Below are 24,790 nucleotides of genomic sequence, written 5' to 3' on the forward strand. Positions count from 1 at the left end.
GAATAACTTTTCCATTGACTTTTCTCTTGGATGAGTTCTTCGCACATATTCCTCCCTGTAGGCTTGCTGGTCGGAGAACACACACAGTTTTAGAGCTTGTGCACATGCTTTCTGGGAAGAGCAAGTGGCTTCCTGGGCCAGTGACTCTGTGCCTGTTTTTCAGTGTCCCTGCCAATTGTTTTGAAACCACATTTTGTTCTCTAGTTTAACAGTTGCTTTAATAAGCATTTAATTAATTTATTTATTTTTAGAGAAAAACTTCTGTTTGTTTATTTAGGCTGCGTTGGGTCTTCGTTGCTGCACGCGGGCTTTCTCTCTTTGTGGCGAGCGGGGGCTACTCTTCTTTGCGGTGTACGGGCTCTTCATCGCGGTGGCTTCTCGTTGCAGAGCACGGGCTCTAGGTGCACGGGCTTCAGTAATTGTGGCAGGTAGGCTCAGTAGTTGTGGCTTGCGGGCTGTAGAGTGCAGGCTCAGTAGTTGTGGCGCACGGGCTTAGTTTCTCCGCGGCATGTGGGATCTTCCCGGACCAGGGCTCGAACCCGTGTCCCCTGCATTGGCAGGCGGATTCTTAACCACTGTGCCACCGGGGAGGTCCTAATGAGCATTTGATGTGATTTGATTTGATTTTTATTTATTTATTTTAAATACTCATCTTTTAAAAAAAAAATTATTATTATTTATTTATTTGGTTGCACCAGGTGTTAGTTGTGGCAGGCGGGCTCCCCAGTTGTGGTATGCGAACTCTTAGTTGCCACATGCATATGGGATCTAGTTCCCTGACCAGGGATCGAACCCGGGCCCCCTGCATTGGGAGCGCGGAGTCTTATCCACTGTGCCACCAGGGAAGTCCTCTAATGAACATTTTAAAAGTAAGTTATCAAGGCAAGGACTTTCCCACATGGGAGTCCTATTTTCCCTCATTTAAACTGTTAGAATCATTCGACCACTCAACACAGCAGCTTTTCGTATGAAGAAGATGTAGACCAGACAGGTTAAGTGACAAATGGCCAGAGACAGAGTTGGGATGAGAGTCGAGGTTCCTTTCTGCTGTGTCTCTCAAGCTACATGTCAGCCACAGAGAATTAGCATTTGGGGTCCTTTAGTGCAGTATGCACGCCCTGACCTGTTGGATTCTTGGGTCCAGCCTCTGCTGCATCCTAGATGAAGGGCAGTTTTTAAACTTGCTATCACGTGAGGCAGTCTAATCCATCTTAAGGGGTAGAAAAATCTTCCATGATTCATCCATCCAACAGTTACTGTGTGCCTACGAGTACAGGAATGGGAATCCCAGGAGCTAGGAACACAGCAGCAAGCCTGCAGAGTTCTTAGGTCTTGTATCCACTGTCCTTACGTCTCTAGTGATTTAAAATCAGCTTCCCTATACTTTTTTTTACACATCATTTTAATATAAATTTATTTATTTATTTTTGGCTGCATTGGGTCTTCGTTGCTGCATGTGGGCTTTCCCTAGTTGCAGCAAGCGGGGGCTACTTTTCGTTGCGGTTCACGGGCTTCTCATTGAGGTGTCTTCTCTTGTTGCGGAGCACGGGCTCTGGGCGCGTGGGCTTCAGTAGTTGTGGCTCGTGGGCTCTAGAGCGCAGGCTCAGTAGTTGTGGCGCACGGGCTTTGCTGCTCCGCAGCATGTGGGATCTTCCTGGACCAGGGCTCGACCCCATGTCCCTTGCATTGGCAGGCGGATTCTTAATCACTGCGCCACCAGGGAAGTCCCTCTCTTTACCTTTTATTCATCAAATGTAGCTCTGCCCCTTGTAGCAAGACAGAAGCAGTGTGCTCCCTCCTCCACATCCTGGCCCTTCAGCTACTTGAAGACATCTCCCTCTCCCACATGGACATTCCCAGTCTCTTCACCTGTTCCTCTGATGAGGTGATTCGTGGAAATGCCTTTTATCATTTACCCAAGAAGTACATAAACATGGAAAATTCAGATATACAGGAAAAGGAAAATTAAGTTGATCCATGATCCTACCAATCAATCCCATTCTGTTTGTTTGTATTCAAATTTATTTGTCCCTTCTAAAGACTAGATCATTCGGTTTTTCAGCAATCCTCTTGTTAGTGGCACAGCACTTAGTGGTATGGCATGAACATCCTTTCACGTCATCGGATATTTTCCTACAGTTGTATCTTAAATGCCTGCGCCATAGACCATTGAGACCAGAATGCAGTCACCCACCTGCCCTCGTGTCAGTTATTAGGTGGTTTCTCACATTTCACCAGGAAAAACAATGCTGCAGTTAACTCGCTTGCAGTTCACTGCAAGATCTCCGTTAATTTGTACAGATCTGCCTTAATTTGCTTAATTAAAAAACCCAGAGTGGAATTGGCTGGGAGAAAGGACTTAAACTTTTCTAAGATTTTGCATTGTGCATTTCTGGATTGCACTTGCAAGTGTGCTGTTGATGTTACCGTCATGAAGTCCTGCCTGTTGAGTCACTCTGTCCTGGAAGCACTCAGACTGTTGCTGTCCCCTCCCTTACCCCCCAAGTGTGGCTTGAAGATTGGGTGCCGCCCTGGAGGGGTGGCCTGACCAGGGTCCCTTCTCCCCCTCACCTGGTGCTAAGCCTGGTCTTCTCTGCGAGTGCGGCTGCTGAAGTTGGGGTTCTCGGCCAACTCCCTGAGTTGGACTCAGCTGCTGAAGTTGGTCCGAGGGTGGTAGAGTGCTTGCGCCCGGGCTCCGATGTCCCCGGATGTCATAACCTATGCTTTCTCCCTCTGTCTAGACCTGGGGCTAGGCGTGCTCAAGGTGCCCAAAGAGGCTAACGAAGGAGGCAGGGCCACGTCTGGGAGCACAAGGAAAGGAAAGCGGCAGCACAGGTCCCCTCAGAACCCACTCCTGGACTGCAGCCTCTGCGGAAAGGTGTTCAGCAGCGCCAGTTCTCTCAGCAAGCACTACCTGATGCACAGCCAGGAGAGGAGACACGTGTGCAAAATCTTCAGCAAGGCCTTTAAGCGTCAGGACCACCTGTATGTAGGAGTCTGGTCGGGATGTCTGTTCAGGGGGCTGCTGGGGGCTGGGCATGTTCCCGGTTCTTTTGCATCCCCTCCCATCCACCTGCACCGCCCGCCACCGTCGGGTGTCCCAGGTGTGTGCAACCTGTTCTCCTTCCACGGCCAGTGTTTGGGGGGGGCAGGGCCTACACTGCCCTGGACAGCCCGCCCTCCCCAGCCTCCAGATTCACTCCAGTGAGGAGAATGCCGCTGCGATTTGCAGACAGGACCCTTGTGCTTTAAAAACACACTCCAGAGGCAATTTTGTCATGGAGGGAGTTTGGCTAACTGTGTAGAGAAATTTTCAGAGTCCCTGGTAGGTGTCTGAGCAGAACAGATATGCACTCCATGAGGAATATACGTTGGGATAACACCAGGGCGTAAGGGGTTCTGCGATGCCTGTTTCTAGAACATGGCAATGGAGAGTTCACTCTTTTTTTTTCCTTTTTAAATTACCCCTTTTATTAACTGTTTTTGTTTATACTTGACTTTAAAAAGCAAGGTCAGTGTAAGAGGAGCAGAATTCCATTTGTTCTTCATGTCTTAGAAATGATAAGCTTTTCTTGCTGCCGAGGGAGGAGAGACAGACTTTCAAACTGAGAGACTGGTACGTGGGAGAGGACGATCCCTTGCATGTTTACAGCTCTCCCAGCCTTTACTGACGCTTTGATGGATCCCGCTTTCATTGTATCCTCTCCCCTCTCGCCATTAAGGATGGGAAATGATTTACTCCTGTCACAAGCTGGTAATAGTTAGGGATAGAAAGTGGGTCTCCGGATGCCCTCTCTGCTGCTTCCCTCAGATGGAGGCCAAGGGTCCACGTTTGGGAAAGGGTTTCATTATTTACTGGGTCCCATTGATTAGAACCATCCGGAGTAGGATTGTTGGGAACCCAGAAGGTGATTTACCCATTTGTTTATAATATGTTAATGCAGGTATAAGTATGATGTAAATATAATACATACTTGCATTCTTTTATATTTGCAGAAATTATAGGCAAATTTGCCTTTTTCTTTTTCTTTTTTTTTTTCTTTTGCTGTGGGGCTCCCAGGTCACTGTCTAGAGGACTCCTGTGGGAAGGCAAAGACTCCTTTGTTCAAGGAAGGATCATCCCCAAGTTAGCATGTCCTCAAGTGCGTTCCCAGAACTCTGGTTGTCTGGTTCTCGGGGATGCTAAACGGGTCTATTTAAAAAAATGGTTTTGTGGGCAAATAAGTTTGAGAGACATGGAAAGTTCAACAGATCTCTCTTTATCTGCTCTGTGGCTTTTCAGTTTGCTCCTAGGAACCTCCAAGAAGTAAAGAGTGTTTTTCCCAAACTTATTTGCCAGCTGAGCCCAAGTCCTCAGGGAGCAACTCTGGAGACTGGTGTTCCTTAGGAACCCACTTTGGGGAACTCTGACTTGACTCCCACTGATTTTTTAAATCTCAGATTAGGGGTTTGCTTAGGGGTGAGGGTAAGAGCTCCCCCTTCCAGAGGGCTTTGGCCATAGCAGGGGTCTTTCCTCATAGGGTCTGAGCACAGTTTCTGAGTTGTGATGCTGCTGCCCCCTGGGGACACGCCTGGGTTCCTGCAGTTAGTGACCCACGCCGAGACACCCACTAACTTTCTCCTCATGTGATTCCAGGACTGGGCACACGCTCACCCACCAGAAGACCAAGCCCTTTGTGTGCAGTGCGCAGGGCTGCAGCAAGAGCTACTGCGACTACTGCTCCCTGCACTGGCCACAGATGGAGCCGGGCACGGACGTGTTCACAGCCATCCACTCGTGGGCAGTGGAGAACGGCGGCCCAACCCAGCTGAGCCGAAGCTGCCCCTGCTCCAGCCCCCACCATCCCTGGAGGGCTGGCCCGAGGGCGCTCTCCTGCCCGCCTGCCTACCTCTGTTCCATAGCCAGACTGTCCCCGCCAGTTCCCAGCCATCAAACCACAGTTTCCAGTGGCTCTGAAACCTGTCGGGCTGCCCTACGAGCAAAGGAAACAGTATGTTTGTCGTCCACAAGCCCTCTGCAGTGCCGTCCCAGGAGGGCTCCGAGCCTGGCCCCGGGCTCAGCAGCGACTCCCCTGCGGGGGAGCCCTCCCCCAGCCGGGGCACCGGTCTGGAGGCCATGCCGCCCTTCCCTCCCACGCTCCTGAAGGCACCAGGGGAGGCCGCCCTTCCCTCCCACGCTCCTGAAGGCACCAGGGGAGGCCTTGGGTGACCCCAGATATGTCAGCATCAGCGGGGAAGACGACTCCTGGGCTTCCAAGAGGCGCAAGTTCGACTGCGACTCCTCGTGGCAGAACCCTGGTGAGCCTGGCCCCCAGGGCAGCCCAAAGTCCAGCGGCCTCCCATCGGATGCCATGCCGCTCTTCCGGCAGCTGTTCCTGAGGTCTCAGGAGTCTCTGGTGAGCCACGAGCAGATGCAGGTGTTCCAGATGATCACCAAGTCCCAGCGGATCTCCTCCCACACCCAGGTGCCGCCGCCTCCTCCCAGCTTCCCACACCCGACGGCAAGCAAATTGCCCTGAAGTCACTGCAGGGGCTGTGGCTACAGTAGCCCCCGCCTATGGCGCACACTGTTGACTCTCTCCATGCTGGCCCCATGAACCCTGAGCCAGAGGGATCCCTAACCCGCAGGAGAAAATCCAAACCTGCTTTCCCCACAGAGGCCTCCCCCAGCAGAGTGAGCCAGGACACAAAGGGAAGACCAAAAGTGGCTGCTGCTCCACCTGCCCTCACAGTGTCGTCCCTGGACCCTCCTGGGAAGCCAGACATCTCCTCTCTGGCCAAGCAGTTGAGATCCTCGAAAGGGACCTTGGGCCTGTGGGACATCTTCTCCCCCGGGGCGCTGCGACAGACCCAGTTAGGAGGAGAGGAGCCATCCAGAGCCCACCTCCCACGGAAGCAGGCTCAGGCTGAGAATCGCATGGCTTCCGGGGCCACAAAAGGTGAAGAGGGCCCGGCCTGCTCCAAGGGCCGAGGATACAGGCTCATCTCTGGCAACTCCAGGGCCCAGCACTTTTCAGGCTTCCGGAAGGAGAAGGTGAAAATGGATATGTGCTGTGCGGCTTCTCCAAGCCAGGTAGCCATGGCCTCGTTCTCGTCGTTGGCCAGACCTCCAGAGGATCCTCCGTGGGACTCCAAGTCCAAGCGGATGATATTCAACAGGATCCAGGTACCAGGGCCCTCTCACGGGAGCTGACTGTGCGGGAGGCAGAGTCTCGTCCTTACCTGTGTCCGTGTTTCTGACTTGTCCAGGCACTGTATTTAACCTCAGCAAATCCTCAGATGCAGTTTGTTTACAGAGGGGGGAATGAAGGTCCAGAGAAGTGATGGTTCCTCCCATCACCCTCCACTCTGCAACACACACACACAACAGAACAGGGCTTTAGAGTTGTCAGAGACACTTTGCATCATGTTTCTTCACTAAACTTTTGCTATTTGCTTTCTTTCTGCCTTTTGCTTCCTTTTGGATTTGCCTCCTTCACTTCTTCAGAGCATGTAAAGGCAGAGCTCCTTTGCCCTTGATATTTGTACGTGAAATGCTGTATCTATTCTGGTGGTGATTCACAGGTCCGTAAGTCCGACTTGGCCCTTGCTGCAAGCCTGGCGCCGGTCCGCCCTTTTGGAGCAGCTTGGGTCCTCCCACATCGTGCCCATGAAGTCCTGGTCGCAGAGAGCTTGGCCACATCTCTTCGTGATGTTCTGAGGTCCAGCATCTTTCCTGTCACACCACAGCTACCTCCTCCTCTTTTTTTTCACAGCTTTAATATTCACGTGTCATCTAATTCGCCATCTTGAAGTGCACCATCCAGTTTGTTTACGAGGTTGTGCACCCATTGCCACTCTTTGCCAAAACACTTTCATCACCGTAGAAAGAAACCCCACACCCTTGGTTGTCACCCACAATCTCTCCAACCCTCCCAGCCCCTGTCAACCATGCATCTACCTTCTGTCTCCATGGATTTGCCTCTTCTGGACACTTCATGTGATTGGAATCCTAATGCTGCCTGGCCTTTGGTGTCTTTTGCTTCTTTCACTTCACATGATGTTCTCAGATTCCTCTGTGCTGTAGCACGGGTCAGAACTTCACTCCTTTTTATCGCTGGTAAGTTGTTCATTGTATGGATACACCGTATTTTATTTATCCATTCATCAGCTGACAGATATGTGGGTTGTTTTCACTTCTTGGCCATTGTGATAACGGTGCTATGAACATTTGTGTACAGATTATTGTTTAGACACATGTTTTCATTTCTCTTGGGAAATACCTAGGAGCGGAATTGCTGGGCTCTAGGGTAATTCTATTGGAGGAAGTGCCAGACTTTTCCAAAAAGCTGTGCTGTTTTATATCCCTACCCAGAGTGTATGAGGCCTCCAGTTTCTCTGCATCCTCACCAACACCTGTTATTGTCCAGTTGGTTCTTTTGATTACAGCCACCTTAGTGGGTGGGAAATGATAATCTTATTATGGTTTAATTTGCTTTTCCCTGATGGCTAATACTCCTGAGCATCTTTTAATGTGTTTATTGGCCATTTGTATATCCTCTTTGGATAAGTGTCTCTTCAGAGTCTTTGCCCATTTTTAAATTGGGTTGTGATTTTATTTTTGAGCTGTGAGAGTTCATTATGTATCACAGATACAGAAATATACATAGTCCCTTATCAGATACATGATTTGCAAATTCTTTCTCTTTTTTTTATTTTTTTAAAATTTTTTGCTTTATAACAAATTTAATCAGTTATACATATACATATGTTCCCATATCCCCTCCCTTTCGCGTCTCCCTCCCACCCTCCCTATCCCACCCCTCCAGGCGGTCACAAAGCACCGAGCTGATCTCCCTGTGCTATGCGGCTGCTTCCCACTAGCTATCTACCTTACGTTTGGTAGTGTATATATGTCCATGCCGCTCTTTCACTTTGTCACAGCTTACCCTTCCCCCTCCCCATATCCTCAAGTCCATTCTCAAGTAGGTCTGTGTCTTTATTCCTGTCTTACCCCTATGTTCTTCATGACATTTTTTTTTCTTAAATTCCATATATATGTGTCAGCATACAGTATTTGTCTTTCTCTTTCTGACTTACTTCACTCTGTATGACAGACTCTAGGTCCATCCACCTCATTACAACTAGCTCAATTTCATTTCTTTTTATGGCTGAGTAATATTCCATTGTATATATGTGCCACATCTTCTTTACCCATTCATCCGATGATGGACACTTAGGTTGTTTCCATCTCCGGGCTATTGTAAATAGGGCTGCTATGAACATTTTGGTACATGTCTCTTTTTGAATTATGGTTTCCTCAGGGTATATGCCCAGTAGTGGGATTGCTGGGTCATATGGTAGTTCTATTTGTAGTTTTTTAAGGAACCTCCATACCGTTCTCCATAGTGGCTGTACCAATTCACATTCCCACCAGCAGTGCAAGAGTGTTCCCTTTTTTCCACACCCTCTCCAGCATTTATTGTTTCTAGATGTTTTGATGATGGCCATTCTGACTGGTGCGAGATGATATCTCATTGTAGTTTTGATTTGCATTTCTCTAATGAGTAAAGATGTTGAGCATCCTTTCATGTGTTTGTTGGCAGTCTGTATATCTTCTGTGGAGAAATGTCTATTTAGGTCTTCTGCCCATTTTTGGATTGGGTTGTTTGTTTTTTTGTTATTGAGCTGCATGAGCTGCTTATAAATTTTGGAGATTAATCCTTTGTCAGTTGCTTCATTTGCAACTAGTTTCTCCCATTCTGAGGGTTGTCTTTTGGTCTTGTTTATGGTTTCCTTTGCTGTGCCAAAGCTTTGAAGTTTCATTAGGTCCCATGTGTTTATTTTTGTCTTTATTTCCATTTCTCTAGGAGGTGGGTCAAAAAGGATCTTGCTGTGATTTATGTCATAGAGTGTTCTGCCTATGTTTTCCTCTAAGAGTTTGATAGTGTCTGGCCTTACATTTAGGTCTTTAATCCATTCTGAGCTTATTTTTGTGTATGGTGTTAGGGAGTGATCTAATCTCATACTTGTACATGTCCCTGTCCAGTTTTCCCAGCACCACTTATTGAAGAGACTGTCCTTTCTCCACTGTACATTCCTGGCTCCTTTATCAAAGATAAGGTGACCATATGTCCGTGGGTTTATCTCTGGGCTTTCTATCCTGTTCCATTGATCTATCCTTCTGTTTTTGTGCCAGTACCATACTGTCTTGATTACTGTAGCTTTGTAGTATAGTCTGAAGTCAGGGAGCCTGATTCCTCCAGCTCCATTTTTCGTTCTCAAGATTGCTTTGGCTATTCGGGGTCTTTTGTGTTTCCATACAAATTGTGAAATTTTTTGTTCTAGTTCTGTGAAAAATGCCAGTGGTAGTTTGATAAGGATTGCATTGAATCTGTAGATTGCTTTGGGTAGTAGAGTCATTTTCACAATGTTGATTCTTCCAATCCAAGAACGTGGTACATCTCTCCATCTATTTGTATCATCTTTAATTTCTTTCATCAGTGTCTTATAATTTTCTGCATACAGGTCTTTTGTCTCCTTAGGTAGGTTTATTCCTAGATATTTTATTCTTTTTGTTGCAGTGGTAAATGGGAGTGTTTCCTTGATTTCACTTTCAGATTTTTCATCATTAGTATATAGGAATGCCAGAGATTTCTGTGCATTAATTTTGTATCGTGCAACTTTACCAAATTCATTGATGAGCTCTAGTAGTTTTCTGGTAGCATCTTTAGGATTCTCTATGTATAGTATCATGTCATCTGCAAACAGTGACAGCTTTACTTCTTCTTTTCCGATTTGGATTCCTTTTATTTCCTTTTCTTCTGTGATTGCTGTGGCTAAAACTTCCAAAACTATGTTGACTAAGAGTGGTGAGAGTGGGCATCCTTGTCTTGTTCCTGATCTTAGTGGAAATGGTTTCAGTTTTTCACCATTGAGGACGATGCTGGCTGTGGGTTTGTCATATATGGCCTTTATTATGTTGAGGAAAGTTCCCTCTATGCCTACTTTCTGCAGGGTTTTTATCATAAATGGGTGTTGAATTTTGTCGAAAGCTTTCTCTGCATCTATTGAGATGATCGTATGGTTTTTCTCCTTCAATTTGTTAATATGGTGTATCACGTTGATTGATTTGCGTATACTGAAGAATCCTTGCATTCCTGGAATAAACCCCACTTGATCATGGTGTATGATCCTTTTAATGTGCTGTTGGATTCTGTTTGCTAGTATTTTGTTGAGGAGTTTTGCATCTATGTTCATCAGTGATATTGGCCTGTAGTTTTCTTTCTTTGTGACATCCTTGTCTGGTTTTGGTATCAAGGTGATGGTGGCCTCGTAGAATGAGTTTGGGAGTGTTCCTCCCTCTGCTCTATTTTGGAAGAGTTTGAGAAGGATAGGTGTTAGCTCTTCTCTAAATGCTTGGTAGAATTCGCCTGTGAAGCCATCTGGTCTGGGCTTTTGTTTGTTGGAAGATTTTTTATCACAGTTTCAATTTCAGTGCTTGTGATTGGTCTGTTCCTATTTCCTATTTCTTCCTGATTCAGTCTTGGCAGGTTGTGCATTTCTAAGAGTTTGTCCATTTCTTCCAGGTTGTCCATTGTATTGGCATAGAGTTGCTTATAGTAATCTCTCATGATCTTTTGTACTTCTGCAGTGTCAGTTGTTACTTCTCCTTTTTCATTGCTAATTCTATTGATTTGAGTCTTCTCCCTTTTTTTCTTGATGAGTCTGGCTAATGGTTTATCAATTTTGTTTACCTTCTCAAAGAACCAGCTTTTAGTTTTATTGATCTTTGCTATCGTTTCCTTCATTTCTTTTTCATTTATTTCTGATCTGATTTTTATGATTTCTTTCCTTCTGCTAACTTTGGGATGTTTTTGTTCTTCTTTCTCTAATTGCTTTAGGTGCAAGGTTAGGTTGTTTATTCGAGATGTTTCCTGTTTCTTTTTTTTTTTTTTTTTTTTGCGGTACACGGGCCCCTCACTGTTGTGGCCTCTCCCGTTGCGGAGCACAGGCTCCGGACGCGCAGGCCCAGCGGCCATGGCTCACAGGCCCAGCCGCTCCACGGCACGTGGGATCCTCCCGGACCACGGCACGAACCCGTGTCCCCTGCATCGGCAGGCGGACTCTCAACCACTGCGCCACCAGGGAAGCCCTCCTGTTTCTTAAGGTGGGATTGTATTGCTCTAAACTTCCCTCTTAGAACTGCTTTTGCTGCATCCCATAGGTTTTGGGTCGTCGTGTCTCCATTGTCATTTGTTTCTAGGTATTTTTTAATTTCCTCTTTGATTTCTTCAGTGATCACTTCGTTATTAACTAGTGTATTGTTTAGCCTCCATGTGTTTGTATTTTTTACAGCTCTTTTCCTGTAATTGATATCTAGTCTCATAGCATTGTGGTCAGAAAAGATACTTGATACAATTTCAGTTTTCTTAAATTTACCAAGGCTTCATTTGTGACCCAAGGTATGATCTATCCTGGAGAATGTTCCATGAGCACTTGAGAAAAATGTGTATTCTGTTGTTTTTGGATGGAATGTCCTATAAATATCAATTAAGTCCATCTTGTTTAATGTATCATTTAAAGCTTGTGTTTCCTTATTTATTTTCATTTTGGATGATCTGTCCATTGGTGAAAGTGGGGTGTTAAAGTCCCCTACTATGAGTGTGTTACTGTCGATTTCTCCTTTTATGGCCGTTAGTATTTGCCTTATGTATTGAGGTGCTCCTATGTTGGGTGCATAAATATTTACAATTGTTATATCTTCTTCTTGGATCGATCCCTTGATCGTTATGTAGTGTCCTTCTTTGTCTCTTGTAGTAGTCTTTATTTTAAAGTCTATTTTGTCTGATATGAGAATTGCTACTCCAGCTTTCTTTTGGTTTCCATTTGCATGGAATATCTTTTTCCATCCCCTTACTTTCAGTCTGTATGTGTCTCTAGGTCTGAAGTGGGTCTCTTGTAGACAGCATATATATGGGTCTTGTTTTTGTATCCATTCAGCCAATCTGTGTCTTTTGGTGGGAGCATTTAGTCCATTTACATTTAAGGTAATTATCGATATGTATGTTCCTATTCCCATTTTCTTAATTGTTTTGGGTTCGTTATTGTAGGTCTTTTCCTTCTGTTGTGTTTCTTGCCTAGAGAAGTTCCTTTAGCATTTGTTGTAAAGCTGGTTTGGTGGTGCTGAACTCTCTCAAGCTTTTGCTTGTCTGTAAACGTTTTAATTTCTCCATCAAATCTGAATGAGATCCTTGCTGGGTAGAGTCATCTTGTTTGCAGGTTTTTCTCCTTCATCACTTTAATTATGTCCTGCCACTCCCTTCTGGCTTGTAGAGTTTCTGCTGAGAGATCAGCTGTTATCCTGATGGGGATTCCCTTGTGTGTTATTTGTTGTTTTTGCCTTGCTGCTTTTCATATGATTTCTTTGTGTTTAATTTTTGACAGTTTGATTAATCTGTGTCTTGGTGTACTTCTCCTTGGATTTATTTTGTATGGGACTCTCTGTGCCTCCTGGACTTGATTAACTCTTTCCTTTCCCATATTAGGGAAGTTTTCAGCTATAATCTCTTCAAATATTTTCTCAGTCCCTTTCTTTTTCTCTTCTTCTTCTGGAACCCCTATAATTCGAATGTTGGTGCGTTTAATGTTGTCCCAGAGGTCTCTGAGACTGTCCTCTGTTCTTTTCATTCTTTTCTCTTTATTTTGCTCTGCAGCAGTTATTTCCACTATTTTATCTTCCACCTCACTTATCCGTTCTTCTGCCTCAGTTATTCTGCTATTGATCCCATCTAGAGTATTTTTTATTTCATTTATTGTGTTTTTAATCGATGCTTGATTCATCTTTAGTTCTTCTAGGTCCTTGTTAACTGTTTCTTGCATTTTGTCTATTCTATTTCCAAGATTTTGGATCTTGGAAATAGAATCTTGGATCATCTTTACCATCGTTACTGTGAATTCTTTTTCAGGTAGACTGCCTATTACCTCTTCATTTGTTAGGTCTGGTGGGTTTTTATCTTGCTCCTTCTCCTGCTGTGTGTTTTTCTGTCTTCTCATTTTGCTTATGTTACTGTGTTTGGGGTCTCCTTTTTGCAGGCTGCAGGTTCGTAGTTCCCGTTGTTTTTGGTGTCTGTCCCCAGTGGCTAAGGTTGGTTTAGTGGGTTGTGTAGGCTTCCTGGTGGAGGGGACTAGTGCCTGTGTTCTGGTGGATGAGGCTGGATCTTGTCTTTCTGGTGGGCAGGTCCAGGTCTGGTGGTGTGTTTTGGGGTGTCTGCGGACTTTTTATGATTTTAGGCCACCTCTCTGCTAATGGGTGGCGTTGTGTTCCTGTCTTGCTGGTTGTTTGGCATAGGGTGTCCAGCACTGTAGCTTGTTGGTCGTTGAGTGAAGCTGGGTGCTGGTGTTGAGATGGAGATCTCTGGAAGATTTTCGCCGTTTGATATTATGTGGAGCTGGGAGGTCTCTTGTGGACCAGTGTCCTGAAGTTGGCTCTCCCACCTCAGAGGCACAGCACTGACTCCTGGCTCCTCAATTTGGGATGATTTGTTGTCTATTCATGTATTCCACAGATGCAGGGTACATCAAGTTGATTGTGGAGCTTTAATCCGCTGCTTCTGAGGCTGCTGGGAGAGGTTTCCCTTTCTCTTCTTTGTTCTCACAGCTCCTGGGTCTCAGCTTTGGATTTGGCCCCGCCTCTGCGTGTAGGTCGCCGGAGGGCGTCTGTTCTTCGCTCAGACAGGACAGGGTTAAAGGAGCAGCATCTTCGGGGACTCTGGCTCACTCAGGCCGGGCGGGAGGGAGGGGCATGGAGTGCGGGACGAACCTTTTGGGAGGTCTGGGGTCTTCGGCCAGCGTTCAGTAGGTGTTCTGTAGGAGTTGTTCCACGTGTAGCTGTATTTCTGGTGTATCTGTGGGAAGGAAGGTGATCTCCGCGTCTTACTCTTCCGCCATCTTACCCGGAAGTTCATAGATTCCTTTTCTATTCCATGCAATCTTTTTATTTTATTTTATTGTGGTGTGAACAGTTAATCTGTGATCTGCCCTTTTAACAAAGATGTAAGTGTGCAATACAGTATTGTTGACTATAGGTACAATGTTCTACAGCAGATTTCTAGAGCTTGATTAATTGAAACTTTATGCCCATTGATTAGTAACCTCCCATTTCCCACTGCCCCAACCCCTGGTAACCCCTATTCCACTCTTTGATTCTATCAATATGAATTCAACTACTTTAGGTACGTTATATAAGTGGAGTCATGCAGTATTTCTCTTTCTGTGACTGGCTTATGTCACTTAGTATAATGTCCTCAATGGTCATCCATGTTGTTGCATATTACAGAATTTCCTTTTAAGGCTAAATGGTATTTCATTGTCTGTTTATGTCACATTTCCTTTATGTGCTCATCTGTCAGTGGACATTTAGGTTGTTTCCACATCTTGGCTATTATGAATGGTGCTGGAGTGAACATGGGAGTTCAGATATCTTTTTGAGGTCTTGACTGCAGTTCTTTTGGATGAGTACCCAGAAGTGGGTTTGCTGCATGATATGGTAGTTCTACTTTTAATTTTTGAGGAAACTCCATACCCTGCAATCTTTGTTTTGTCATTTTCAATTTTACATTGGATTAGAGTTGATTTACAATGTGTTAGTTTCAGGTATACAGCAAAGTGATTTTGTTATACATATTCACATATCTATTCTTTTTGAGATTCTTTTCCCATAGAGGTTATTACAGAGCATTGAGTATAGTTCCCTGTGCTATACAGTAGGTCCTTGTTGATTATCTATTTTATATACAGTAGTGTGTGTATACCATGCAATCTTGAAGAGCCTGCTTTTAGCTGCTCTAGAAAGGCAGGCAGAAAGGGCCTCATGGGTCAGTTGTAGCCAGTCTTCTTGAGGCTCTTCTTTGGGTGTTTTCCAGATCACATGGACGGCTCTTTTGGCATCTATGTGGTGAAGGACAACAGCAAGATCAGCACTGAACCGTGAGTTGGAACAGACTTAGGACCTGAGGGTCCTTGCAATGTGGGGATGCTTTTACCCTCCTTGCATTCCAGTGTCGGTTTTTCCCAAGGGAGCCTTCATCACGGGAAAGTCAGGTCTAGATCCAGAGCCTCCCTAGGAGCGAAGTGGTGGATGTTTCCAGGCATTTCCCCAATATTCCTTCTGTCCAGACATACCATAGTTGTATCTCTGGGGACAGAATGCCCAGCACCCTGGGGTTCTAGATAGAATTGATGATGGCACAATGAGATACTCTTTTGTAGCTTGGATGTTACCTTGGATACAGAAGAATGCCAGGTATCAGCACATACCTCCCCTGTCCTAGACCCCGAACGCGTGAAGCCAGAAATCTGGCGATAAAGCAAATTGGAGGAAGGAAGGAAGTATCCCTCAAGAGGTCTCTGGAATACCTGCGCGTGTTTACTGGGCTGATGAGCACTCCCTGTGTCTGAGAGATGGCCAAAAGGTGGGTTCCACAGCCCTGGTGAGCAGGGCTCACTGCACACCTCTCTTGTATTTCCCATCTTGGTCACACACATGTGTCTCTATGTCCGTGTGTGTGGCCTCATTTCAGACACATCAACACAGGAAGCCAGTTTCAGGCTGAGATCCCAGAGCTCCAGGACAGATCACTGGCTGGAAGTGACGAGCATGTAGCTACTCTGGTCTGGAAGCCATGGGGAGATGTGATGACCAACCCGAAAACACAGGATAGAGGTGGCTGAGACTTTGGGGCCAGGTTCCCGAGGGCCCTCCTCCATCCCCAAGGGTTTTCTCCTCCCAGTTCTCACCTTGACCAAGAAGCAGTGATCCCCAGGCGGGGGTGGGGTGGGCAGAGCTGGCCTTCAGCGCAGGACTGCTTTGCTGTGCTGCAGTCCCTTGGCCCACCTCTCCTCTCACCCAGTAGCTGGGCAGGCCATCCAGAGCGGGTGCCAGGAGCAGGGTTTCTGCCCATCCTCCTTGTCCCTCCCTTCCCTCAGCCTGCTTTTAGCAGAGAGATGAGGGAGATGGTGACAGGAGCCCCCCGCCCCATCTGTGCTGTTGGGGAGGTTTCCTCTCTGGCACTTGCTGACCCTCTGTGTCTCTTCTCCTTCCCGCTGCCGGGCTGCCTGCTGGAAATAGTGACTGAGCTCTTCAACGTGGCCTGCTCCAGCGTGATGCCGGGCGGGGGCACCAACCTGGAGCTCGCTCTGCACTGCCTGCATGAAGCCCAGGGCAACATCCAGGTGCGGTGCAGGCGAGGGGTGCTCAGAGGAGCTGTGGGAAGCTCCCTGCTCTCTTAGGGCCAGGGGCTCTAGGCGCAAGACACGTGCCTTCTACTTGGGGCTTTGCAGCTCACGAGAACCAAAGGCTGGCCACCCACCGTTCTCCCTGGTCGCTTTGGGAGTGGTGGTGACCTTTTGAACGTAGGGGAAATGCACACATACGGGCTCAATCAGTTATTTATCTGGGGTGACAGCAGAGCACCAGGGTTCCTCCGGCGTTACCTCATGTCAGCGTGGCACTGGGGAGGCGGTGCCTAGCAGGACCAACTCAGGGCCTGCATTAATCTGGTTTATTTACTGAACATGAACTTTTGGATTAAAAATGGTGTATGAAAACCTCTGATGCAACAGAAATGCCTCTGCCTCCTCCAAGGACCCTCCTCACAATCCTGAAGTTTAGAAAATGAAGAAGTCCAACTGTGTGTAGTGGGAGAGGAAGTCACGTCACCCGAGTTGGAGACCCAAGAGTCAGGGCTACATGGTGCTTTTTGTCAAGCTGAGAGGCAGTGGCTGGCACGTGGTGGGTGCTCAGCAGAGTAATCAGCACACATTTACTGGGTCCTCCCGATACCTGGTGATGTCATGGTATCAGGCTGGGGCCAGCCCAGGGGCCCATTCTTGGTTTAATGCTCTGCTGCCACCATCTTGAAATTCTTAATAGTTTGTGAGCACAGGGCCCCGTGTTTCCATTTTGCGCTGGGTCCTGCAAACTGCATAGCGAGTCCTGACCAGGGTTATGCTGTTGAGCAAGACAAATGCCCTCTCTTTGCAGGGCTTACATTTTAGGAGAGTGAGCACATGAAATACATATTTTAAAAGTGATAGATAATGATTAGTGCTATGAGGACCATAACATGGGTTAGGGCGGGGGCAGTGCCTCTCCAAATGCTGCTCCCTGAAGAAATAAGGAGCTTGTGCCAGAATAAGTCCACACACTGTTTGGTCATCAAGTAAATCTTGCTATGAAAAAGGTAACGTCAGCTGCACTCCACAGTCCGCTTAGTGCTGTAGGCAATGTGTCCCAAGTGGTTCACAGCTGGTGGCCGGTCCACAGACCGACCACACTTTGAGTCGCCCTGGGGTAGGGGTGGCTTTAGGGAGGGCTGCACATATTTTCTGAATGAATGAAAGAATGAAGGCGGGCCTCTACCTCACCTTCCCTCCCTCAGAGAGTTGCCCACCACTCCTGTCGTTCCAGGTTGCCCTGGAGACCCTCTTACTGAGAGGACCCCAGAAGCCACAGACTCACCCTCTCGCCAACTATCACTACACAGGTAACGAGCGTGGCTGCCCGCGTGGTTTTGGCCTGGCTGAGGCCCCTGCGAGCCAGTCAGTTTCCATGGCAAGCTCTGCACGTGCCTCCCGGAGTTCTCTTGGGGCCTACACCTGCCCTCCCAGAAGGGCCCGTCCTCTCTGGGGGACTCAGTGGGTGCTGTTCTCTAGTTGGATCCAACCTTCCCCTTTCCACTGGTTCCCTCGTGGGCTCCCTGGCCAGAAGGGGGGTGCCAGGTTGGGGTGGGCTCAGGTTTCCCAGTTGAGCACTCCAGCGTTGGAGTCAGGCAACCAGGGGCCCACGGCTGCCCTTGGCAAGTCTCTTAACCAGAGGAAGCCTCAAGTTGCTGCACCTGTCAAGCGGGGATGGTAATAGCCCCTACCTGCTAAGGTTTTTGTGAGGATTGTGTGAGATAAAGCAAGTAAGGGGCTTAGCAGAAATCTTGGCATATAATTGGCGCTCGGTGGCCTGAAAAAGGAGGGGAGTCTGCACTTCAGCCGTGGCTGTGGTCCCAGAAGGAGAAACATCCTTCCTCCTCTTGGCCGTTTCTCCAATAGGATCGGACATCTGGACCTCCATGGAGAAGAGGCTCTTTAAGAAGGCGTTCTGTGCCTACAAGAAGGACTTCTACTTGATACACAAGATGGTAAGGCGAACATGGCCGGCTGGTGTAGACAAGGCTCCTTCACACGGCCGAGGCGCTAGAACTGCAGGGCCTGTCAGGGGCGATACTCTGCTCCTGCTGTGAACAGTTGACAACTACAATGCCATTGCTTGGAACAACCTGAAACGGTACAGAAATGAATCCCATGTTCAAAATAAAGCCCTCCAGGCCCCTCCCCACAATTCTACTTCTGATTGATAACCTGACAGGTATTTACTGACCATACGGATTTTACACACCTATATGCACTTTCTCAAAAAAGGATGACATCATATACTTAATATCCTGCTGATTAGTTTGCTCTTTTTTTTAACTTGATGTACGCAAAATTGCACATAATCAAAGTGTAAGATTTAATCTTTTTATATTTATACACTTGTAAGACCACCACCATAATCAAGATAATGAGAATATCTGTCACCCCCAAAAGTTCCCTCCTGCCCCTTTGCAACCCTTCCTTCCTGCCACCCGGGTCCCTAGTCAACTCTTGTCTACTTTCTGTCACTCTAAATGAGTTTGCATTTTCTAGAGGTTTATATAAATGGAATAATCATACAGCATGTGATCTGCTTTGTCTGGCTTCTTACACTCAACCTAATGATTTTGAGATTCATCTATGTTGTCGTGTGTACCCATAGGTCATCCCTTTACTGTTGAGGAGTATACCACTGGGTGGACGGACCACCGTTCATTTAATCATCCACCTGTTGGTGGTTTCCAGTTACTGATGACTACAGATAAAGCTGCTCTGCACATTTACATACAAGTCTTTGTACGGACATGTACTGGTTTTTTTTTTTTTTTTTTTTGCGGACACGGGGTTGGGATTATAAATACCTAGGAGGGGAATGAGGGTAACTTATAGTAGATGTATGTTTAACTTTTTAAGAAACTGCCAAACTGTTTTCCAAAGTGGCTCTACCACTTCCCATTCCCACCAGCCGGTTATGAAAGGTCCAGTTGCTCCACACCCTCGTCGACACTTGGTATGCTAAGTCTCTTTAATTTTAGCCATTCTAATGAGTGTACAGTAGCCTCTGACTCCATTTTCCTAATGACTAATGATGCTGAGCATCTTTGTGTTTTTTTGCTATATGTGCACCTTCTCTGGTGAGCTGTCTGTTCATATCTTTTGCCTCTGTTTTTATTGGAGTGTCTGTGTTTTTATTGAGCTGTAGGAGTTCGTATTTTGTTCTGAACACCAGTCCTTTATCCACATATATGCTTTGGAAATATTTTCTTCCATTATGCCATTTGTCAGTCTTCTAACAGTGTCTTTTGAAGAAAAGTTTTAAATTTTGCTTAAGCATAACTTACTAGTTTCTCTTTTATAGAGTGTGCTTTTCGTGTTGTATCTAAGACATCTTTGCCTAACCCAAAGTCACAAAGATTTTCCCCTGTGTTTTCTTCTGGAGGTTTTATAGTTTTAGGTTTTATTTCTAGATTTATGATCCATTGTAAGTTTATTTTTGTATGGGGTGCGAGGTGAGTTCATTTTTGCATATGGATATTTATTCCAATACCTTTTGTTGGAAAGACCATACTTTCTCCACTCAGTTGCTTTTGTACCTTTGTTAAATATCAGTTGGCCATATATATATGCATTTACTTCTGGACCCTGTATTCTGTTCCATTGATCTGTTTGTCTATTATTAAGCTATCCCCATCCTGTCTTTATTACTGTAGCTTTATTCTAAGTCTTGAAATTAGAAAATGTTAGTCCTTCAACTTTGTTATTCTTTTTCAAAGTTATTTTTTGTATTCTAGATCCTTTTTAATTCCCTATGAATTTTAGAAATAACTTGTCAATTTCAAAATAAAAATTCCTGCTAGGAACTTGATTGGTACTGTTTTTGACTCTCTACGTCAACTGGGGAGAGTTGTTACCTTAACAATATTGAGTCTTCTGACTCGTGAACAGGGTATATCTCTCGATTTCAATCTTTAATTTTTCAGCACTGTTTTGAAGTTTTTAGTGTACAGTTGTTGCATACTTTTTGTCAGATTTATTCCTAAGCGCTTGGTTTTTTTCTGTTTTGTTTTTGGTTTTTTTTTTTTTTGCGGTATGCGGGCCTCTCACCATTGTGGCCTCTCCCGCCGCGGAGCACAGGCTCCGGACGCGCAGGCCCAGCAGCCATGGCTCACGGGCCCCGCCGCTCCATGGCACGTGGGATCCCTCCAGGACCGTTGCACGAACTCGTGTCCCTTGCATCGACAGGCGGACTGTCAACCACTGCACCACCAGGGAAGCCCAGTACTTGTGTTTTTTATGATGTTATAGAGTTCTTTTTTATTTCAGTTTCCAGTGGTTTGTTGCTAGTATGTATAGAAATAAAATTGATTTTTATATTGATCTTGTGTTCTGAAATGTTGCCAAACTAACTTACTAGTTTTGGTAACTTTTTTGTGGATTCCACTGAATTTTCTACATAGACAGTCATATCATCTGTAAATAAAGACACTTTTATTTCTTCCTTTCCAACCTGGATGCCTTTACTTTTTTTCTTGCCTTTTTGCACTCTAGAACCACCAGTACAGTATTGAGTAGAAGTGGTGAGAGTGGAAATCCTTGTGTTGTTCATGATATTTGAGGGGAAACCACTCCACCGTTAGCTGTAGGGATATTGTAGGTATCATTGATCAGGTTGAAGAGAAGTTCCTTCTATTCCTATTGTGCTGAGAGTTTCCATCAGGAATGGACATTGGATTGTATCAAATGCTTTTTCTGCACCTATCAAGATGCTCATATGATTTCTCTTTTTTAAGTTTAATACGATGAATTACATTGATTTTCGATTGTTAAACCAACCTCACGTTTCTGGGATGAGCTCCACTTAGTCATGGTATATTGTCCTTTATATATATATATATATATATATATAGTTGGATTCTGTTCGTTAAAGTTTTGTTTAAAATTTTTCATCATGTTCATGAGGGACATTGGTCTGTAGCCTTCTTTCCTTGTAATATCTTTGTCTGGCTTTGGTATCAGAGAAATGTTGAACTTACGGACTGAGTTGGGAAGTATTCCTTCCTCTTCAGTTTTTTGGAGGGCTCTGCCTAGCTGTCGCATAAGGCTCTGAGGTATCCACCACGTAAGGACACTCTGCTTTAATTAGTCCCAGTCGGTAGACATGTGGCTCCACATGATGTCACAGTGAGCGTCCTCGTGTGTACCTTTGTGTGCGTTTTCCTGGAGAGAAGCCTTCCTGGGCCAGCCTTGTTGCTCAGAACGTGCAGAGCTTAGATGGTGTTGACTCTGGTGGCTTCTCTCTGAACTCCTTCATCCCCAGGAGGACTTTGTGATTCTCTGTCCCCCGTAGCAGAGGAGCATACCAAGCCGTAGGGGAGAGACGTTTCAGGAGGGCTTTCAAAAAGTGGCGGCTGGCCCCATGGGGAGGGGATTTAGGGCGTCAAGGCCATCCTCACTGCTGCTCCTGAGGCACTGTCCTTAGCCGGCTTCTGTCTTCCTCCACTAGGTCCAGACAAAAACAGTAGCCCAGTGTGTCGAGTACTACTACACGCAGAAAATAATGATCAATTTTGACTGCGGCCGAGCCCCAGTGCCGGAAAAGAGGGTCAAGAGAGAGCTGGGTGAAGCAGACAGGATAGAAGCGAAGGTAAAGGGTCTCGGGGTAGGGCTTCAGGAGTTCAGCACGGATCTGGATGCCCGGTGCCCATCCAAGCTGGGTGGCGGTGTGGGGATGCACCCCGCGACGTCTGGACGCTCTGGACACCTGCTTCTCCCTTAGAAGGGCGGCGGGGCGGTCAGCACCCTTTCATCACCTCTGCCCCCTCTGCAGGTCACTCGTAGCCCTCGGAGGAAACCCAGCCACCTTCCAACCCCCGAATTACAGAGGACTACTGAGAGTTACAGGAGGGAGTCCATCCCCAACTCCAGCCCAAACACCAGCTCGAAGCGAACCCCTGAGCTGCCGGGGAGCAGCAAGGGCCAGGGCTTCTTTCCCTGCCAGAAGTGTGAGAGGTACCGCCCTTTCCCTGGATGCTCCCACACCGCCTGCCCTCAGCCCTCTGGGGTGCCCCCCTCAGGGCTACCCGCCTCCCCCTGCTCTGACCCCTGTGTCCTCTGGTGCCTCCTCAGGGTGTTTGGCAAGATCAAGGGTCGGAATGCCCACATGAAGTGGCACCGGCTTCAGGACCACGTGGATCCCACCGTCAGGGCAAGGTGGCCCATGGAGCCCTTCCAAGTGTAGGAGGAGGAGGGCGAGCTAGGGGCTGGCATCGGCCCTCTGCATGGGCAGCTAGTTGGGACGGGCACCTCCAGCCCTGTTGCATCTCCTTTGTTAGGTTGTTTTTGTACATTTCTCCTTGTATATATTATTAAATTGGTTTCTAAAGCAGCTGTCTTCTGGCTTCCCTGCCTGTTGATCCAGCGAAGGCTTTTGAGCCCCTGCCGCTCCCAGAAGCCACAGTGACTGAGTCCCTGCCCTGGAGGAGCCTCATACATGAATGCAGCCAGCATTTATCAAGCACCTGCTGTAGCTGTGCCAGACAATGCCCAGTCCACGTGATGGGGACATAGTGATGGAGGGACAGGCCCCTCCGCTCACAGAGCTTACATTTTAGGAGCGGGAAGGTAGGCGTGATAAAGCAGCAAAAAGGTGAGTTTAGATATCTATAGTGCATATGCTTTGGGCCGTAATAACAGAGGAGTCAGCGTAGGTTTCAGCTCTCAGGACACGTGGTGGTGCCAGTGGCTCCACGGTGAAGTCAAGGCCTGCCAGCAGTGGCCAGCGTCTGCAAGTCGGCTGCAGCAGCAGCAGCAAGAATCCCCTCTTGTACGCGGAGCACCCAAACCTTCGGAGGGTGCAGGGCAGAGAGCAGCTCCCTCCCTTCCTTGTTCCCCTTTTTAAAAGTGAGGAAAGCTTGTAGCAGCGCCCAACAGAACGCCCCTCACGTGTCCTCGGCCAGAACTGTAGCCCGTGCTCTTTCTAAACTGATCCGTGGCAGTGGAAAGGGAAGTGGCCACCGTTATCCCAGACCCTCAGGATTTCTCTCCAGGACAAAAGCATAAGTTGTGTTCCCCCCAGTTCCAGGAGTGGGGAGAACCAGTGTGCTCCCTCAAATTTGTTGTCACCCGATCCAAACTGGAATCCCATTTGCCAGGAAAAGAAGAGGAAGCAGAAATGGCCACTGGGGAGTCAGACCTTGTGTCCACCACAAAGTGACATGAGGAAAGTACAGCAGGGGGCCAAGTCCGAGGGAGTGACGGAGTGGCAGACGCTGGCAGGTGGATGGCGCGGGGGTGGGAAACCACACTGAGGAGGCTGCTGAGGCTGAGACCCACTTCCAGGCCCCGGTGAAGCAAAGCACAGACTCTGCCGTGGGAACCAGGGGAGGCTGTGCAAAGCTCTAGCTGCTGTGTGGGGGCCGTGGGCGGCAAGACGGGAATCCTGGAGAGTAGCTGGAAGGCTCTCAGCGGAGATGGTGGCCTGGGCTGGAGTAGCAGTGAAGAGGCCAGAAACGCAAGGATTAGGGATCACGTTAGAAGTAGATTCAGACGTGCTGATGGGTCACACGTCACAGGGAGAGCTGGTAAGGAAAAGGACAGATGGAGGTTGGCAGGGCAGGTTGGGGTTTGAGCAACTGCGTAGATGCTATTAACTGAGATGAGGAAGAGGGACACCTCAGAGGATTGATGGCTTAAAGGCGTGATTGTGTCTGTAACTGTGTGCTGCCTTCGGAGGGACTGGCTAGGGGAGCAGGGCAAACGGTGGTGTCAGGAGGCTTCACAGAAGGGCCAGGTTTCAGCTCAGTCCATCTGAAAAGACGGGGAGGGAGGAGGAGCAGAGGAGGAAGTTGAGTTGGAGGCGGTGCGGTCACTGTGGTTGGGGAAAGGACTCTGGCATCAGATGAACCAGAATTTACAGCCTGGCTCTTCTTCCTTCTTTGCCACCTTGAGCAAGTCATTTTCCCTGTTTGAGTCTCAGTTTTCTCATTCTGTAACTGGGATGGAAAATGCCTACCCCCATATATCTGGTTTGTTTGTTTTGAATACCCTTTAACTTTTTGTTGTTGTTTTTTTGCTGTGCTGGGTCTTGGTTTCTGTGCGAGGGCTTTCTCTAGTTGCGGCGAGCGGGGGCCACTCTTCATCGCGGTGCGCGGGCCTCTCACCGTCACGGCCTCTCGTTGCGGAGCACAAGCTCCAGACACGCAGGGTCAGTAGTTGTGGCTCACGCGCCCAGTTGGTCCGTGGCATGTGGGATCTTCCAAGACCAGGGCTCGAACCCATGTCCCCTGCATTGGCAGGCAGATTCTCAACCACTGCGCCACCAGGGAAGCCTTGATGAGAAAAACGTAAATCGCATATTGGCAGGTGCCCCGTATGACCTGAGCACTCATGCTGTTGCTGTCACCGTGTGGGTCCCACCCTCCATAACAAGTCAAGCCTGATGACACTGGAAATGAAAGTCTCTGGCTTCATGGTCGGGTGGTATATTCGTTATCTATTGCTGTGTAAGAAATTAAGCTGAAACTTAACCGCTTTAAACTATTGGAAGCTTTTACAATAGTGCTGCTTAGAGGGGCAGGGAACCCAAACTGTTTGTGGTTATCCAAACTCACCCCCATCTTATCTGCTG

At 47.3% G+C, this 24,790-nt stretch overlaps 1 pseudogene across 1 annotated transcript; it reads left to right on the top strand.

The window, feature by feature from the left end:
* Positions 1–2,536: 2,536 nt before the first annotated feature.
* Positions 2,537–23,426, top strand: LOC308605734 (zinc finger protein 541-like; annotated as a pseudogene). Its single transcript has 11 exons — positions 2,537–2,985; positions 4,637–6,166; positions 6,565–6,568; positions 14,904–14,967; positions 15,561–15,703; positions 16,109–16,212; positions 17,450–17,525; positions 18,082–18,170; positions 21,668–21,808; positions 21,992–22,173; positions 22,291–23,426. The product of its transcript is annotated as a zinc finger protein 541-like (transcript).
* Positions 23,427–24,790: the final 1,364 nt, after the last annotated feature.

Source organism: Mesoplodon bidens (genome assembly GCF_964165515.1).
Source record: "Mesoplodon bidens genome assembly, chromosome: 18".
NCBI classification, from domain to species: Eukaryota; Metazoa; Chordata; class Mammalia; order Artiodactyla; family Ziphiidae; genus Mesoplodon; species Mesoplodon bidens.